The following is a 17740-nucleotide window of genomic DNA, read 5'->3' as shown; positions in this document are numbered from 1 at the left end:
GCAGACACTGAGAAGCGCAGGCATGCTTGCGCTCCTCAGTGTCTGACTGTGACGGCATCCAGATGAGCCGACAATGAACTCGGCTCACCTCATGTACGTCACTGACAGCGTGGGAAAATTCTCCTGCACTCAGCGCTTCAGCGTGAGAATTTTCCCACGCTGTCAGTGACGTGCATGAGGTGAGCCGAGTTCATTGGACATGACCTCGGCTCATCTGGATGCCGTCACAGCCAGACACTGAGTAGCGCAAGCAAGCCTGCGCTTCTCAGTGTCTGCGGGATGACAGGCTGGATGGCAGCGTTCTGCTGCGGTCCAGCCTGTCATCTCGATGTAGCAGAGCTGAAGCTGTCGTGGGAGCCATGGAAAGGTAAGGATGATGTTGCTTTATTATTTTACTTTTATTGCAGGAGATCATTGGCTTCAGCTGGAATGGGCGTGGCGGTAAGTATGGTTTAATTTAGAACAATAAAGAATTGTGTGTTTATTTCAATTAAAGGACTTTTTTCTGGGTGTTTGTGTTTTTTTTAAATACTTTACTAGAAATTCATGGTGGTCATGTCTAATATTGGCGTGACCCCATGAATTTCGGGCTTAGGGCCAGCTGATAATGCCAAGCTGGCCTTAACCCCTTTATTACCCAGTGAGCCACCGCACCAGGGCCCTGGATGAGTTGGGTACAGCGCCAAAAGATGGCGCTTCTATGAACGCGCCATTTTCCGGGGCGGCTGCGGACTGCAATTTGCAGCGGGTGGGGCCCAGAAAGCTTGGGCCTCCCTGCGCTGCGGATTCCAGCCCCCAGCTGCCTAGTTGTACCTGGCTGGACACAAAAATAGGGCGAAGCTCCACGTATTTTTTTTTTAAATTCATGAAATTCATGGAATAATTAAGAAAAAAAGGGCTTCCCTATATTGTTGTATCCGGCTAGGTACAAATAGGCAGCTGGTGGTTGGGAGCAGCCCGTTCCTGCCTGCTGTACCTGACTGGACACAAATATAGGACGAAGCCCCACATCAATTTTTTTTTCATTATTTCATGAATTTCCTGAAATAATTTAAAAAAAATTGACGTGGGGCTTCGCCCTATATTTGTGTCCAGTCAGGTACAGCAGGCAGGAACGGGCTGCCCCCAACCACCAGCTGCCTATTTGGACCTGGCCAGACACAACAATATAGGGAAGCCCTTTTTTAAAAAAATTATTTCATGAAATAATTAAAAAAAAATTGACGTGGGGCTTCGCACTATATTTGTGTCCAGCCAGGTACAGCAGGCAGGGACGGGCTGCCCCCAACCACCAGCTGCCTATTTGTACCTGGTTGGACACAACAATATAGGGAAGCCCTTTTTTTCTTAATTATTCCATGAATTTCATGAAATAATTTAAAAAGAAAATACGTGGGGCTTCGCCCTATTTTTGTGCCCAGCCAGGTACAACTAGGCAGCTGGGGGCTGGAATCCGCAGCGCAGGGAGGCCCAAGCTTTCTGGGCCCCACCCGCTGCAAATTGCAGTCCGCAGCCGCCCCAGAAAATGGCGCGTTCATAGAAGCGCCATCTTCTGGCGCTGTACCCAACTCATCCAGGGCCCTGGTGCGGTGGCTCACTGGGTAATAAAGGGGTTAAGGCCAGCTTGGCATTATCAGCTGGCCCTAAGCCCGAAATTCATGGGGTCACGCCAATATTAGACATGACCACCATGAATTTCTAGTAAAGTATTTAAAAAAACACAACACCCAGAATAAAGTCCTTTAATTGAAATAAACACACAATTCTTTATTGTTCTAAATTAAACCATACTTACCGTCACGCCCATTCCAGCTGAAGCCAATGTCTTCTGCAATAAAAGTAAAATAATTAAGCAACCTCATCCTTACCTTTCCATGGTTCCCACGACAGCTTCAGCTCTGCTACATTGAGATGACAGGCTGGACCGCAGCAGAAAGCTGCCATCCAGCCTGTCATCCCGCAGACACTGAGAAGCGCAGGCATGCTTGCGCTCTGCAGTGTCTGGCTGTGACGGCATAAAGATGAGACAAGCTCATGTCCAATGAACTCGGCTCACCTCATGCACGTCACTGACAGCGTGGGAGAATTCTCCTGCACTCAGCACTTCAGCGTGAGAATTCTCCCACGCTGTCAGTGACGTACATGAGGTCAGCTGAGTTCATTGGACATGAATGAGCTCACCTCATGCACGTCACTGACAGCGTGGGAAAATTCTCACGCTGAAGCGCTGAATGCAGGAGAATTTTCCCACGCTGTCAGTGACGTGCATGAGGTGAGCTCATTCATGTCCAATGATCTCAGCTCACCTCATGCACGTCACTGACAGCGTGGGAAAATTCTCCTGCACTCAGCGCTACAGCGTGAGAATTTTCCCACGCTGTCAGTGACGTGCATGAGGTGAGCTGAGATCATTGGACATGAATGAGCTCACCTCATGCACGTCACTGACAGCGTGGGAAAATTCTCCTGCACTCAGCGCTTCAGCGTGAGAATTTTCCCACGCTTTCAGTGACGTGCATGAGGTGAGCTCATTCATGTCCAATGAACTCGGCGCACCTCATGCACGTCACTGACAGCGTGGGAGAATTCTCACGCTGAAGTGCTGAGTGCAGGAGAATTCTCCCACGATGTCAGTGACGTGCATGCGGTACGCCGAGTTCATTGGACATGAACTCGTCTCATCTTTATGCCGTCACAGCCAGACACTGCAGAGCGCAAGCATGCCTGCGCTTCTCAGTGTCTGCGGGATGACAGGCTGGATGGCAGCGTTCTGCTGCGGTCCAGCCTGTTATCTCGATGTAGCAGAGCTGAAGCTGTCGTGTTAACCATGGAAAGGTAAGGATGAGGTTGCTTTATTATTTTTCTTTTATTGCAGGAGATCGTTGGCTTCAGCTGGAATGGGCGTGACGGTAAGTATGGTTTAATTTAGAACAATAAAGGAATGTGTCTTTATTTCAATTAAAGGACTTTATTCTGGGTGTTTGTGTTTTCTTTTAACTTTGACTATGGGGTTAGTAATGGGGGTGTCTTATAGACGCCTCTCCATTACTAACCTGGGCTTGATGTCAGCTGGCATTATAAGCTGACATCAACCCCAACCCTATTACCCCCTGCCACCGCACCAGGGCAGCGTGGAAGAGCGAGGCTAAGTGCCAGAATTGGCGCATCCTATGGATGCGCCATTTCTGGGGCGGCTGACGGCTGGTGTTTCTAGCCTGGGAGGGGGCCAATATTCATGGCTCCCTTCCTGGGCTATTAATATCAGCCCCCAGCTGTATGCCTAGCCTTTGCTAGCTATTAAATTAGGGGGGACCCCATGTCATTTTTTTGGGGGGGTCCTCCATTTTAATAGCTAGTAAAGGCTAGGTATTCAGCTGGGGGCTGATATTAGTAGCCTGGGAAGCTCCGTGGGTATTACCCCCTTCCCAGGCTTCAAACATCTGCCCCAGCTGTCTGCTTAACCTCCGCTAGAGACTAAAATTACGGGGAACCCCACGCCAATTTTTTTTAATAATAAATCCTTTATTTTAATACTAAATGACAAGTACAGTAACCAACACTGTCACTGTACTTATTATATATGTGACTGACATGTTTCTATCTATCTAATCTATGTGTGAAGCTCTATTCTGTCTGTTATAAATTGTCGGGTACAGATGCTGAATTGCCGGCCGGCTTTTTTAAAGAGACGGTGCATGAAAACATTATTATTTTTTTTAATAAATCCTTTGCAGTAAATGACAAGTACAGTAAGCAACACTGTCACAGTACTTCATATATATGTGACTGACATGTTTCTATCTATCTAATCTATGTGTGAGTCTCTATTCTTTCTGTTATAAATTGTCGGGTACAGATGCTGAATTGCCGGCCGGCTTTTTTAAAGAGACGGTGCATGAAAACACTATTATTTTTTTTGATAAATCCTTTACACTAAATGACAAGTACAGTAAGCAACACTGTCACTGTGCTTCTTATATGTGTGACTGACATGTTTCTATCTATCTAATCTATGTGTGAAGCTCTATTCTGTCTGTTATAAATTGTCGGGTACCGGTGTATGCCGCTGCTGAATTGCCGGCTTTTCATGTTTCACTGTGAGCACTGTTCCCATCGATTTGGGCAATCACTGTAATGCCACAACCACCATGGCTGTGGCATTACAGTGAGTGGCAGACAATCCCTGCATGATTGGTACTCTAAATAGCGCCAGACATGCAGGACACGCTTTTGGTGCACGAACAGTTATCGAACATAACCTCGAACAGCCGAATTTTTTGCAAATCGTTCGGGTTCGTCGAACAACTCGAACACCACCCAAAACAGCTCGAATTTGAGATTGGCGAACAGTTCTAGTCGAACACCGCTCATCTCTATTACTCAGGTCGAGCAAATCGTAATGCTCGGGTGCTCAACCTGAATAATGAGTATAATGGAAGTCAATTTGAAACTCGAGCATTTTTCCACGGCCCACCTCGGAGGTCTGGAGGAGGTCTAAATATTGGTCAAATCGATGGACGCAGCGCTGAAATGGCATGGGAACAGCATGGGGAAGACCCCTAGAGGCATCCCTGAATTCCAGATTGCTGCTGTGAACAATGTTGTCAGAGTATTAAGCCACTTTTACGGATTGACAATGAAACATACAAAAACGAAGATAAAATAGATGGATTTTTCTGGAAAAAATGTTAAGAAACATTCTTTCCAGGAAAATGACTTGTATATAAGGCAAAATAAATAACAGAAAAAAAATACTCCTTCCCACCTTGGGCTATGTGCACACGTAGTGTTTTTGCTGCATTTTTGCACGTTCGCATTGCTTTCCATGGTGAAAAATACATTCACCAGTAAATGTAATTTTAGCATTTTACTACCTTATCTGACCATGTGGTGTGAGACATGATCAGACACATCCTGTTTAATGAATGAAGGAGGAACTCTGAAAGTCACAAAGCCTATTTTTAAAGGACCATCAGGTGACCCTCATTATTTGTAGAAGGCCATCAGGCGACTCTTACTATTGTAACGAATAGTGTTGAGCGAGCATGCTAGACACTGCTCGGTACTCACCCGAGCATCTCACTACTCGGGATGTTCGGCGAGCACCGAGCATTTCCGGGTTACTCGAGAGGGAGCTCGGGTCTCCGCCCTGCATGTTTGGCGCTCTTTACAGAGCCAATGAACATGCAGGGATTGCCAGCCAGTCACTGTAATGCCGCAGCCATGTTGGTTGTGGGCATTACAGTGATTGGCTGGCCGCACAGCGTCACCTCGAGTATTTAAAACCGGGCGCCGCCATCTTGGACACAGTCGCCCGGGATCAGACAGTGTAGGGACAGCGCTGCTGAGTTAGGGAGAGATATATAGTGCGAAATAGGTAGTGTAGGGTTTCTAAAGCCAGCAAAATCAAACAAGCAGTCCTTCTTAGGACTAATATCCATCCCAGATATCAGGCAGGCAGGCAGGCTGTATAGGAGACGCAGTTGTTATACTGGCAAACACTGCATTACAGTACTGTGTGCTCCTGTTGGTCAAATTGCTAGACTTATCACCCGGTCTCAGGGGCCAGGAAAAATCCTTTTTTTTTCCATATAAATCCTGTATTTTTTTTTTTCCTCAGTCAGACTGTACAAATACCCGTCTTATTAACCTTTTGGTATTCCCCCCCCAAAAAAAAAATTGAGTGTGTCTGTGACTGTTCAGACACCAATATATCTATTTAAAACAGTCTGGTGTAGGCCAGAGAAATAGAACTGTGGTTTTCCTCTTCCACGGTTCTAATCTCCTTTTTATTACCGTTTTTCCATTGATAGTGCGAGTGTAAGCTATTTTACTTCATTTACAATGGGCAAGGTGCATGGCAAGGGACGTGGAACTGGACGTTCTGGTGATGGTGCGTGTAGAGGACGGGGCCGTGGCCTAGGTGAAAATGTGCCACAACCAACAGCCACATCTTCTCGCTCCCACTTCTTGACCAAATTACTAGGGAAGCACAGAACAACACCAGTATTGCGAACTGATCAGTGTGAACAGATTACTAATTGGATAGCAGATAATACTTCCAGTTACCCGGGCACCACCACCTCCAGTCTGTCTTCCACACGGTCAACTCTTAGTAGCCGTGAGTCTCGACCGCATACTCCTCCTCACCCTGATGCTCCTTCCTCCCACCATGCCGAGTGTCGTCAGACAGCAACTGATCCCACACTTGGACACTCTGAAGAGCTGTTCACTGGTCCATTTCCAGATTTGTGCCCCTCGCCTGCTCCGCTTGAAGTGGTGGAAGAGGAGATCCCATGTTGCGATGCCCAAATATTTGAACAGCCACGGCCACAGGAAGTCGACGCTGGCAATTTGTCACAAGAGGTGGATGATGACGAGACACAATTGCCAGGAAGTGAGGAGGAGCATCGTGGTGCGCAAGTGGAAGAGGAGGAGGTGGTGGATGATCTTGTAACTGACCCAACGTGGCAGGAGGACATGCAGAGTGAGGCCAGCAGTACACAGGGAGAGGGAGGCAGAGTACCCCAACAGGCAGGAAGAAGCAGTGTGGTGGCCGCAGACAGAAGGCGGGCAACCGTTTCCCGTAACACCAACACAAGGGACGTTGCCAGTTCAAGCGGTAGGTCTTCTGGAGTCTGGAATTTTTTTAAAGACTCTGCTGATAAACCCAAAAAGGCCATTTGTACCACCTGCCATGCCAGCATCAGCAGGGGTGACAAAACTACCAGCCTGACCACCACCAGCATGATCAGGCACACGGCAGCAAAGCACCCGACTTTGTGGGGCAAACCCCAGGGTCCACGACCAGTGTCAGCGGGTGTCACCACTGCTTCTTCCGCTGTTGTGCGTGCAATAGAACCCCCTATTGTGTGTGCAAGGCAATCCCCTGTCCATACTGCATGTTATGGCAGTTTCTCAAGAAACAGCATCAACGTCCATGTCCACGTCCCACCGCAGCGTTCAATTGTCCATATCCCAGACCTTTGAACGAAATCGGAAATTTGCAGCTAACGCCCCACAGGCCACAGTCCTAAATTCGCACATTTCACGACTGCTTGCGTTGGAAATGCTGGCTTTTAGGCTGGTGGAGACGGAATCCTTCCGCAAGCTTATGGCGGTGGCAGTCCCTCGGTACTCGGTTCCCAGCCGACACTATTTTGCCCGGTGTGCCATCCCCGCACTACACAAACACGTGTCCCAAAACATCTGCCGTGCCCTCAACAATGCTGTTACTGGGAGAGTCCACCTGACAACGGACACGTGGACAAGTGCTTGTGGCCAGGGACGGTACATCTCTCTGACGGCACACTGGGTAAACATAGTGGAAGCCGGGACCCAGTCGGACCTTGGGACAGAACACATTCTCCCCACACCGAGGATTGCGGGCCCTATGTCAGTCAGAGTTTCCCCCACAGGGTACAGCTCCTGTGCATCATCCTCCTCCTCCTCATGTTCAGCCTCCATCTCAGATATCACCACATCAGTTACAAGCTGGAAGCACTGCAGTACTGCCTAAGCCAAGCGGCAACAGGCTGTGCTGAAACTCATAAGCTTAGGTGATAAACCTCACACTGCTTGTGAGTTGTGGACAGCTGTGAAAGAGCAGGCAGATCTGTGGCTGAGACCGCTGAACCTACATCCAGGCATGGTCGTGTGTGACAATGGCCGTAACCTGGTGGCGGCTCTGAGGCGAGGCGAGATCACACACTGACTGGTGTGTGATGTCCCCACACGTTGGAACTCTACCCTCCACATGTTGCTAAGGATTTGTGAGGAGAAGAGAGCAGTTGTGGAGATCCAGCTGCAACAAGGCCATCGATATTCAGGTCAGACTCCACACATAAGACCTCAGGAGTGGACCTGGATGTCTGACATATGTACCATCCTGACAAACTTTGAGGAGGCCACCAAGATGGTGAGTGGCGATGACGCCATCACTAGTGTCAGCATCCCACTTGTCTGTCTTTTGCAATGCTCTCTGCAGAGAATTAAAGAGGAGGCATTGCAGCCAGAGTATGATGAGATGGATTAAGAAGCCGTAGCGGGCGATTACACACAGCCCAGCCTCATCTCATCCCAACGTGCATTGGGGGACAATGAGGGAGAGGAGGAGAAGGAGGAGGAGGAGGAAGAACAGGAGCTGGTATCATGCGCTGTAGACGGTAGTACCTGTACAACTGTCATACCGTTGGTTCAGAGTGGGTTGCCTGAGGACAGGGGGGAGGTGGAGGAGGAGGAGGAGGAGGAGAGCATGGTCAGTCTTCATCTTGGTGAGGACACGGAAATCTTGCCTGTTACCAGTCTGGCATGCATGGCTGACTTTATGTTACGCTACCTTAACTGTGACCCTCGCGTTGTCAAAATGTTGGGTGACAGTCATTACTGGTTGGTGACACTTGCAGACCCCCGCTACAAGGAGAACTTTCACTCTCTTATTCTTGAGGTGGAGAGGTCTACAAAAATGGGGTAGTACCATAAGGCCCTTGCTGCAGAACTGTTAAAAAAATTCCCATCTGAACACGCTAGCGGCAGAGGTCACAGTTCGTTGCCCAACCAAGGCGTACATGCGAGAGAGATGCAACTCCAATCCAGCAGAGGCAGGGGAACACTGTCAACGTTCTGGGACAGTTTTCTCAGACCCTCCCTTCGGACAGACCCTGAGGCGCGGGGTACTCTCACAAGGAGTGGAAAGTTTCAAAAGATGGTGAGGGAGTACCTTGCCGACCGTACCAGTGTCCTCCGTGATTCCTCTGTGCCTTTTAATTATTGGGTATCCAATCTGGATACTTGGAATTAACTCGCTCTGTAAGCCTTGGAGGTCCTGGCCTGCCCTGCCGCTAGCGTGTTATCGGAGCGTGTTTTTAGTGCCGCTGGGGGAATTATAACTGATAAGTGCACTTGCCTGTCAACTGACAATGCTGACAAGCTGACCCTTATCAAAATGAACAAGGGCTGGATTGGGCCAGACTTCTCATCACCACCAAATGCCAGCAGAGTAACATAAAGTCAAATACACTGTGTTATTTCGGGAGGTGTATTCACATGCACCACTTCACACCCACACATGGGTATACGCTTCCTCATTTCGGCTGTTTTATGTTCTTCTCCTTATCCTCAGCCTCCACCACCACTATACCACCAGGGTGACCGTGGTCCGTGTTGCCATTATTGAAAGTTCCTCCATCCTGACTTTTGTCAGCTTTTGCTTGGAAGGCATAAGCAAAGACTGTGGGAGACCCACTCCCCAATAATAGGAATAATATTTTTAAGATGCTGTACTGTATGGCTCTTCCAAGGGGCATTAAAAGCGTCTTGTTATACCACTCTGACCTCGACGTCTCTTCTGAGGGGCATTAAAAGCGTCTTGTTATACCACTCTGACCTCCACATCTCTTCCAAGGGGCATTAAAAGCGTCTTGTTATACCACTCTGACCTCCACGCCTCCTCTGAGGGGCACTAAAAGCGTCTTGTTATACCACACTGACCTCCACATCTCTTCTGAGGGGCATTAAAAGCGTCTTGTTATACCACTCTGACCTCCACGTCTCTTCCAAGGGGCATTAAAACCATCTTGTTATACCACTCTGACCTCCACGTCTCTCCCTAGGGGCATTAAAAGCGTCTTGTTATACCACTCTGACCTCCACGTCTCTTCTGAGGGGCATTAAAAGCGTTTTGTTATACCACTCTGACCTCCATGTCTCTTGTAAGGGGCATTAAAAGCGTCTTGTTATACCACTCTGACCTCCATGTCTCTTCTGAGGGTCATTAAAAGCGTCTTGTTATACCACTCTGACCTCCACATCTCTTCTGAGGGGCATTAAAAGTGTCTTGTTATACCACTCTGACCTCCACGTCTCTTCTGAGGGGTATTAAAAGCGTCTTGTTATACCACTCTGACCTCCACGTCTCTTGTAAGGGGCATTAAAGCCGTCTTGTTATGCCACTCTGACCTCCACGTCTCTTCTGAGAGGAATTAAAAGCGTCTTGTTATACCACTCTGACCTCCACGTCTCTTCCAAGGGGCATTAAAAGCGTCTTGTTATACCACTCTGACCTCCACGTCTCTTCTGAGGGGCATTAAAAGCATCTTGTTATACCACTCTGACCTCCACGTCTCTTCTGAGGGGCATTAAAAGCGTCTTGTTATACCACTTTGACCTCCACGTCTCTTCTGAGGGGCATTAAAAGCATCTTGTTATACCACTCTGACTTCCACGTCTCTTCTGAGGGGCATTAAAAGCGTCGTTATACCACTCTGACCTCCACGTCTCTTGTAAGGGGCATTAGAACCGTCTTGTTATACCACTCTGACCTCCACGTCTCTTCTGAGAGGCATTAAAAGCATCTTGTTAAGCTACTGGGACCTCCACGACTCTTCGAACGGGCATTGCATTTCCTCATATTTTTGGAAGCTTTCGCTTGGAAGGCATAAGCAAATATTGTTAGAACTCTCCTGTTAAGTTTTTTCTAGTTTGCTGGTCACGTGACCTTTTTTGCCTATTTAATCCTGCTCCGCCCTCCTGGCCTTGCTGGACTTCATTGTAATTTCTACTCTTGAGTGAGCTTGGTGCTCTGTTGCCTTTCTCAGTCAGTTTTGCTGGGTCTTCGGACCTATATGTTCTATTTTGTTTGTTTGTCTTATTTCTGCTACAATTTCTGCTAGGAGGTGTCCATCTTTCTCCCAGTCCCTAGTTCTTGTAGGGATCCCTCCCTCACATCTATAGGTCTTCGTTCAGACTAGCCGAGGACTTTAGCGGGTCTGATCGCAGGATCAGGTTCCCCGTTACATCGTAGGGATCCAGATTAGTTCTATTGTAGGGACAGATCTCCTGTCTTTCCTTAGTGCTTGTAGCAGATCATAACAGTAAGTCCAGCCCAAAAATTTCTCTAAGGAAAGACCTCCAGTTTCCATCATGGTCTCGGTTCAGGATTTGGCTCAACGCTTGCAGGGACTCTCTCTGGAGGTGGCCAAGCTCCAACAACACGCGAGTAGCTGTTCTGGAGCACATTTTATAGAGCCAAAGGTACGTCTGCCTGATCTATTTTTTGGTGAACAACAAGATTTTTTTCCTTTAAAAATGCTTGTTTATTGTATTTTCGTTTAAGACCCGGATCCTCTGGTGATGAATCACAGCGCATAGGGTTCATAATGTCACTTTTGCGCAAAGAAACTCAGGGATGGGCCTTTTCTCTCCAACCTAGTGATCCGTGCTTTAGATCAGTGGATAGTTTTTTTTCTGCTTTGGGGTTGTTGTATGATGATCCTGATCGTGTCGCATCTGCTGAGTCTGAATTAAGATGCTTGAGGCAGGGATCAGGTAATGTGAAAAATTATTGCACTCACTTCCGTCGGTGGTCTGCACAGGTGGGGTGGAATGATTCAGCTTTGAAAAGTTTGTTTCTTGCGGGGCTAGGGACCGTGTGTGGAAACATGGCCGCGGGGTGGCTGGGGACCGAGTGTGGACACCTGGCCGCCGGGCGGCTGGGGACTGAGTATAGATTCCAGGCCGCCAACGCAGTCATGACATGGTGGACAGATTCCGCCTCCACATGCCTAAAAGGCCCAATTTCAAGTGCAAACAGGCAGTATGGTATTGCAGCCTGGGGGTGGGTGGGTGGTTGGCTGCATATTTGCGCTTGCATTGCAAGGAATGGGGGAGGTACAATTGAACACTGCCCTGGGACAAGAACTTGCACAGGGATAGTTGCAAGTCTGCATCTTCTGATGCGGCAAGGATGACTTCTGATGGGCACACTTTTAGGCAGTGACCTGGGTGTCAGAGATGCTTCCAGGGGTCTTCCCCATGCTGTTCCCATGTCTTTTCAGCACTGTATGCATGTGTCACACAGCACATGGCCAGATAAGGTTGTAAAATGTAAAAATGATATTTCCCGGTGAATGCATTTGTCACGGTTGAAAGCAATACAAAAGTGCAAAAACGCATAACAAATGCTACTTGCGAACATAGCCCAAGGTGTGGAGGAGTATTTTTTTTTTGGTTATTTATTTTACCTTATACACAAGTCTTTACCCTGGAAAGGAACTTCCTTAACATATTTCACACAAAAGCAGTTTCAGTTTCGTTTTTGAACGTTTTATTGTGAGCCCTTAAATGTGGCTTAATACCTCTGACCACGTTGTTGACAGCAGTGACCTGAGGGTCAGAAATGCTTCCTGGGGCGATCTCCATGCTGTCCCCATGTCATTTGAGCACTGTCACTATCGTTTTGGGCACTTGTTAGGCTTTTAAAAGACTGCCGGGGGTGCCACTGCAAAAATGCTCGGGTCTCCCATAGACTAACATTGGGCTCGTTGCTCGGGTCGAGCACCCGAGTATCACGGTGAGCTCGGCCCGAGCTTCAAGCACCCGAGCATTTTAGTGCTCGCTCAACACTATTGTTCACTCAAAAGTTCCTCTTATTGTCCATCTGGTTTCAACCACACATAATTTTTCTTACTTCTCCTCTTTATCGCCTTGTTTCAGTGCCAGTTCTAGTAATTCAATATCTTGATATCTATTTCTAATTCTTGGTTTACCATTAACTATGACAACTGCCTCCTATTTTTAGCCACCATTATGGCACTTTTATTGATGATATCTCTCTACATCATCCACGATAGTGCCTCCCAACATTGAGGTGCCCTCAACATGTTTCATGAAAGTATCTTCCAGCATATTCCTTGATTGTGCCTTTCAGCATTGTCTATGATGGTGTCACCCCAAAAGCATACATCAAAATGCTCTCTTCCCAAGATGGTTGTACTCGACATCCTCTTCCATTCCATATTTTCTTCTATTCTGTCACATATATACGTTAATCACATAATATAATTAGAGATGAATTAATATAGTCAAGGTAAATCTAACTTGCCTTGAACTTTACAAAAACATTGGTTTGCCAGAATCTGAATTTTTTATTCGCTTTGGGTGAATCCAGTAAAATGGCGGTCTGCCGATTGCCATTTTGCTGCATTATAAATGATTGGAAGAGAGTTAAAATTCCAGTCTTTTATTTTCTATCTCTTTTTCTTCCATATTCTATCTTCAATCAGGGGCTCCAGCCACTTCCAGCCATGTCATCAGTTCACTAGGTCTGATGTAGTGACATGGGGATCGATCCATGTCTAGGAGAGAGAAGACAGCAGAGCCGATTGGAGGACAGGTACGGGGAGGGCCAAATAGAGGTGAGTATGAGGTTTTTTCTTTTGTCCATTTCAGTTTGCATTGAATTTATATGATACAAATTGAATTTTCCCCATGAATTCAGCGAATCTGGCCAAATAGAATTTTGAAAGATTCGCTCAACTCTATCTGTAATCCTTGATCTTAACCTGTTTTATTTTTTTATTTTGCATTACATCCTTCTTTAGAGGGTAGAGCGGCTCATCAGGATCCCAACGTATGCTCTGGTCGGCCCAAGACTGGATGAAACTGGGCCACCAATACACTAGAGCTGTCATGTAGTCATGTCGTCATGTAGACCCAGCTTCAAAGGGAATATTTTTTTTCCTCCTCTACATGTGAGTTTCTTCTTTACATTTCAGCACCTTGACCTGGTTGACCAATTTTACCTCTTAAGCTTAGCATAGGAAACTTGATAACTTGCTTATTGCTGGGGGTCTAACTGCTGGGACCCCCACTATTCCGAGAGTGAAGTTCTGAAGATCCCTGTTAGAAACTAATTGTTAATGGGACTGCCGAGATAACCCATAGATAACAAATGGAGTGGAGCTGTGCATGCATCACCTCATTCAGATGGGGCATTTCAAAGCCACATTCCCTGAATCATGGAGGGTCCCAATGGTCAGACACCCAGCAATTAATAACTTGCTGGATGTGGAAAGGTGATAACTTGCTAAATTTGGTGCAACCTCAACAGTCCCTCAGTCATGCAAGTCTACGTGATCCAATTTATAGGAAAAATTGTCATTACCAGATGGATAATTATGGAAAATAAGAAGGCTTTCTTGACAGAAAAGCAATTCTTATTGAGTAGGAATCATGTGTTTTTTTGCATCATGTAAGGCATAATAGGATGGGCTGATGTCTGAAGAAGCTGATGGATCTTTTTATTGTATGGCTGAATGGTACAAGCTTTCTACAATGATAAATTCCATAGAGGGTTTTTGTAAAGGCTTCTCATAAGTTTTTATCACAGTGCCCCCTGTCCCCACAATGTTACACCCTCATACAAAAAGAACAAAATCTGCTCCCAGCTGCAGAACTACACCATAGATGATGGGACCTCTCACCTTGGGAGTCACCGGAGGAGCTGACGATTGTGGTTTAAAAAGTAATGACTTTTACACGTTCCCATGTTCTATCTATAAATAAGTCTTTGATCTCCATTTGTAGAGAGATGAAAAGGGAAACAGTTACTAATTATGTGTCTCTGAGAAGAAAGGACCTCACTGATACAAATCAACCATTTACAACATTTTTGACAAATATATATTTAAAAAAAAACCAATAATAATAATAAAAGGAAAAAAAATTTAAAAGTTCTCTGAAAACTAAACATTGCCTGGGAATGGATCTGTTGCCTTATTTTATGAGCCCATCACCTAGAGATGTCTCCGTTATAGTGATTACAATCACTGCCATGAAGTTTTCTGACCCACTTTATTTTATGGCACCTTAAACCAGGTCACACGTGGAATACACCCCAGGGCGTCATAATGATAATCAGCCAATCGGGGCACGTGGAGAAACTGATGATTTTTTTTCTATGCTGGTAAAATATGTATTTTTGCTAAATACTGTAGATTTACCTTTGATACCAAAAATGTAAAAATTGGTAAATTATTTTTTGGACAGTGCTCAATTTTTTTTTTTTTATAGTTTTTATAACATTTTAGTTTTTCGCCGGCAGAAAACTTAATTCTGCTTCCTGTGTATGAAAAACATTGAAACAGCATCAAATCTACATGATATTGCTACATAATTGATGATTGATATCTCCCCTAGCTCCGCGATTGTTGAGGGTGTAACAACTAGAGATGAGCGTTGTTCTACTCGAACTGTTCGCCAATCTCAAATTCGAGCTGTTTTGGGCGGTGTTCGAGCCGGTCGGCGAACACGAACAATTTGAGAAAAATTCGGCTGTTCGAGGTTATGTTCGATAACTGTTCGTGCACCAAAATCATAACTGGATTTTTTCTCAGTAATGATGAAAATTAATGTTAATACGCAGTTTGAGTGTACAGCGGGGCGGGGGGAGGGGCAGGGGATGGATCTCTGCAGGAACAATGAAGATCTCCATTTTTTTTTCTCTTTCCCGCATTTACAGTGGGGAGGTGCAATCTGTCAGCCTATCAGCAGCGCACACACGGAGCGAAGTGCTTTTTTTCACACAAGCAAGGGCATGTGTGATTGGCAGTGTATGTCACATGTCCTTGCCCTATAAGACCAAGCCATTTTCCCCGTCGCCACCATTTTCTCACTGCTGCAGCTGCGTGTTAGACGGCACCGCTGTTGCTGTGTGCGCTATACCTTGTTAATTTCAAGCCAATTTTCGCACAAATATACAGATAGCTTGGGAGTAGGGAATAGTTGTGATTGCAGTCCTTTTAAGGACTAGGTTACAGCATTTCCTACGACTTTTATCAGGCAGGTCTGTGCTCTTAAATAGATAGATTGTGGGAGTAAAGACTAATTGTAATTGGAGTCCTTTTCAGGACTAGGTTACATCAGTTCCTATCAGTTTTTGCCAGGCAGGTCTGTGCCAGTGCTGTGCAAGTTTTTTTCACAGCATTTGGCTGAATCTAGCAAAGCTAATCCTTTTTGGCCTATTGCAGAGTGTGTTAGTCAGTGGAGTAGCCTATCTGTGTTGCAAGATATACCACCTGTGTATAGAATACCAATTTTTTTACTGCACCTAGTGAAGTAAAATCTTTTGGGCATAGCATCATTCTATTAGTCCATCTATACTGACCTCCATCAGGTTGCAAACTGAATATAATTTTTTTCTGCATCTAGCTCTGAAAAAATATTTGGGCTTCTAGCAGTGTGTGGGACTTGGTCTATTAGTCCTTCTATACTGACCTCCAGCAGGTTGCAAATTGAATATAATTTTTTTCTGCATCTAGCTCTGAAAAAATATTTGGGCTTCTAGCGGTGTGTGGGACTTGGTCTATTAGTCCATCTATACTGACCTCCATCAGGTTGCAAATTAAAAATAATTTTTTTCTGCATCTAGCTCTGAAAAAATATTTGGGCTTCTAGCAGTGTGTGGGACTTGGTCTATTAGTCCATCTATACTGACCTCCATCAGGTTGCAAATTAAAAATAATTTTTTTCTTCATTTATCTCTGAAAAAATATTTGGGCTTCTAGCAGCGTGTGGGACTTGTTCTATTAGTCCATCTATACTGACCTCCATCAGGTTGCAAATTAAAAATAATTTTTTTCTGCATCTAGCTCTGAAAAAATATTTGGGCTTCTAGCAGTGTGTGGGACTTGGTCTATTAGTCCATCTATACTGACCTCCATCAGGTTGCAAATTAAAAATAATTTTTTTCTGCATCTAGCTCTGAAAAAATATTTGGGCTTCTAGCAGTGTGTGGGACTTGGTCTATTAGTCCATCTATACTGACCTCCATCAGGTTGCAAATTAAAAATAATTTTTTTCTTCATTTAGCTCTGAAAAAATATTTGGGCTTCTAGCAGTGTGTGGGACTTGTTCTATTAGTCCTTCTATACTGACGTCCAGCAGGTTGCAAATTGAATATAATTTTTTTCTGCATCTAGCTCTGAAAAAATATTTGGGCTTCTAGCGGTGTGTGGGACTTGGTCTATTAGTCCATCTATACTGACCTCCATCAGGTTGCAAATTAAAAATAATTTTTTTCTGCATCTAGCTCTGAAAAAATATTTGGGCTTCTAGCAGTGTGTGGGACTTGGTCTATTAGTCCATCTATACTGACCTCCATCAGGTTGCAAATTAAAAATAATTTTTTTCTGCATCTAGCTCTGAAAAAATATTTGGGCTTCTAGCAGTGTGTGGGACTTGGTCTATTAGTCCATCTATACTGACCTCCATCAGGTTGCAAATTGAATAAAAAAATTTTCTGCATCTAGCTCTGAAAAAATATTTGGGCTTCTAGCGGTGTGTGAGACTTGGTCTATTAGTCCATCTATACTGACCTCCATCAGGTTGCAAATTAAAAATAATTTTTTTCTGCATCTAACCCAGCCAATAGTTTTGGCCTAATACCACAGTTTGGCCACTCAGCTCTGCTCGGTTACCATCCATTGTTTTTTTGTGCAAACAACTCCAGAGTTGTGAATTAGTTAACCACCAAAATGAGTGGAAAAAGGCCTGCTGCTGGTGGAAAGGGGAATAGGCGTGTTGGGAAGGGGAAAAAAGGTTGTGTCCGTGGGGTAGGTGCAGAAGAAAGACCATCTTCCAGCCAAACTAAAATGTCTACTTCTTTTAGCGGACAATGTGATAAGATCCCTTTCTTACGGCCACGCCAATCGCTACAAATTCCAGATGAGGCACAAAAACAGCAGGTGCTTCAACGGATATCAAGTGCTCCTTTAAGTGGGCTCTCCTCCACATCAACTTCAACATCACAAATACTCCAGTCCTCAAAGGTGTCACCCAAATCGCACTTGCTTCCTCACAACTCCCAAATCTCCAGCTGCCCGTCTGAGTATGAGGTAGAACAGATGGTTGAGTCTGCAGAGCTGTTTACTCATACTATAGCCTGGGAATCAGAGGTCGACTC

This window comes from Phyllobates terribilis, unplaced genomic scaffold (assembly GCF_046119375.1).
Source record: "Phyllobates terribilis strain yellow unplaced genomic scaffold, ASM4611937v1 Scaffold_5__5_contigs__length_657084704, whole genome shotgun sequence".
Taxonomy (NCBI): Eukaryota; Metazoa; Chordata; class Amphibia; order Anura; family Dendrobatidae; genus Phyllobates; species Phyllobates terribilis.
Note: the sequence above shows the minus strand (reverse complement) of the source record.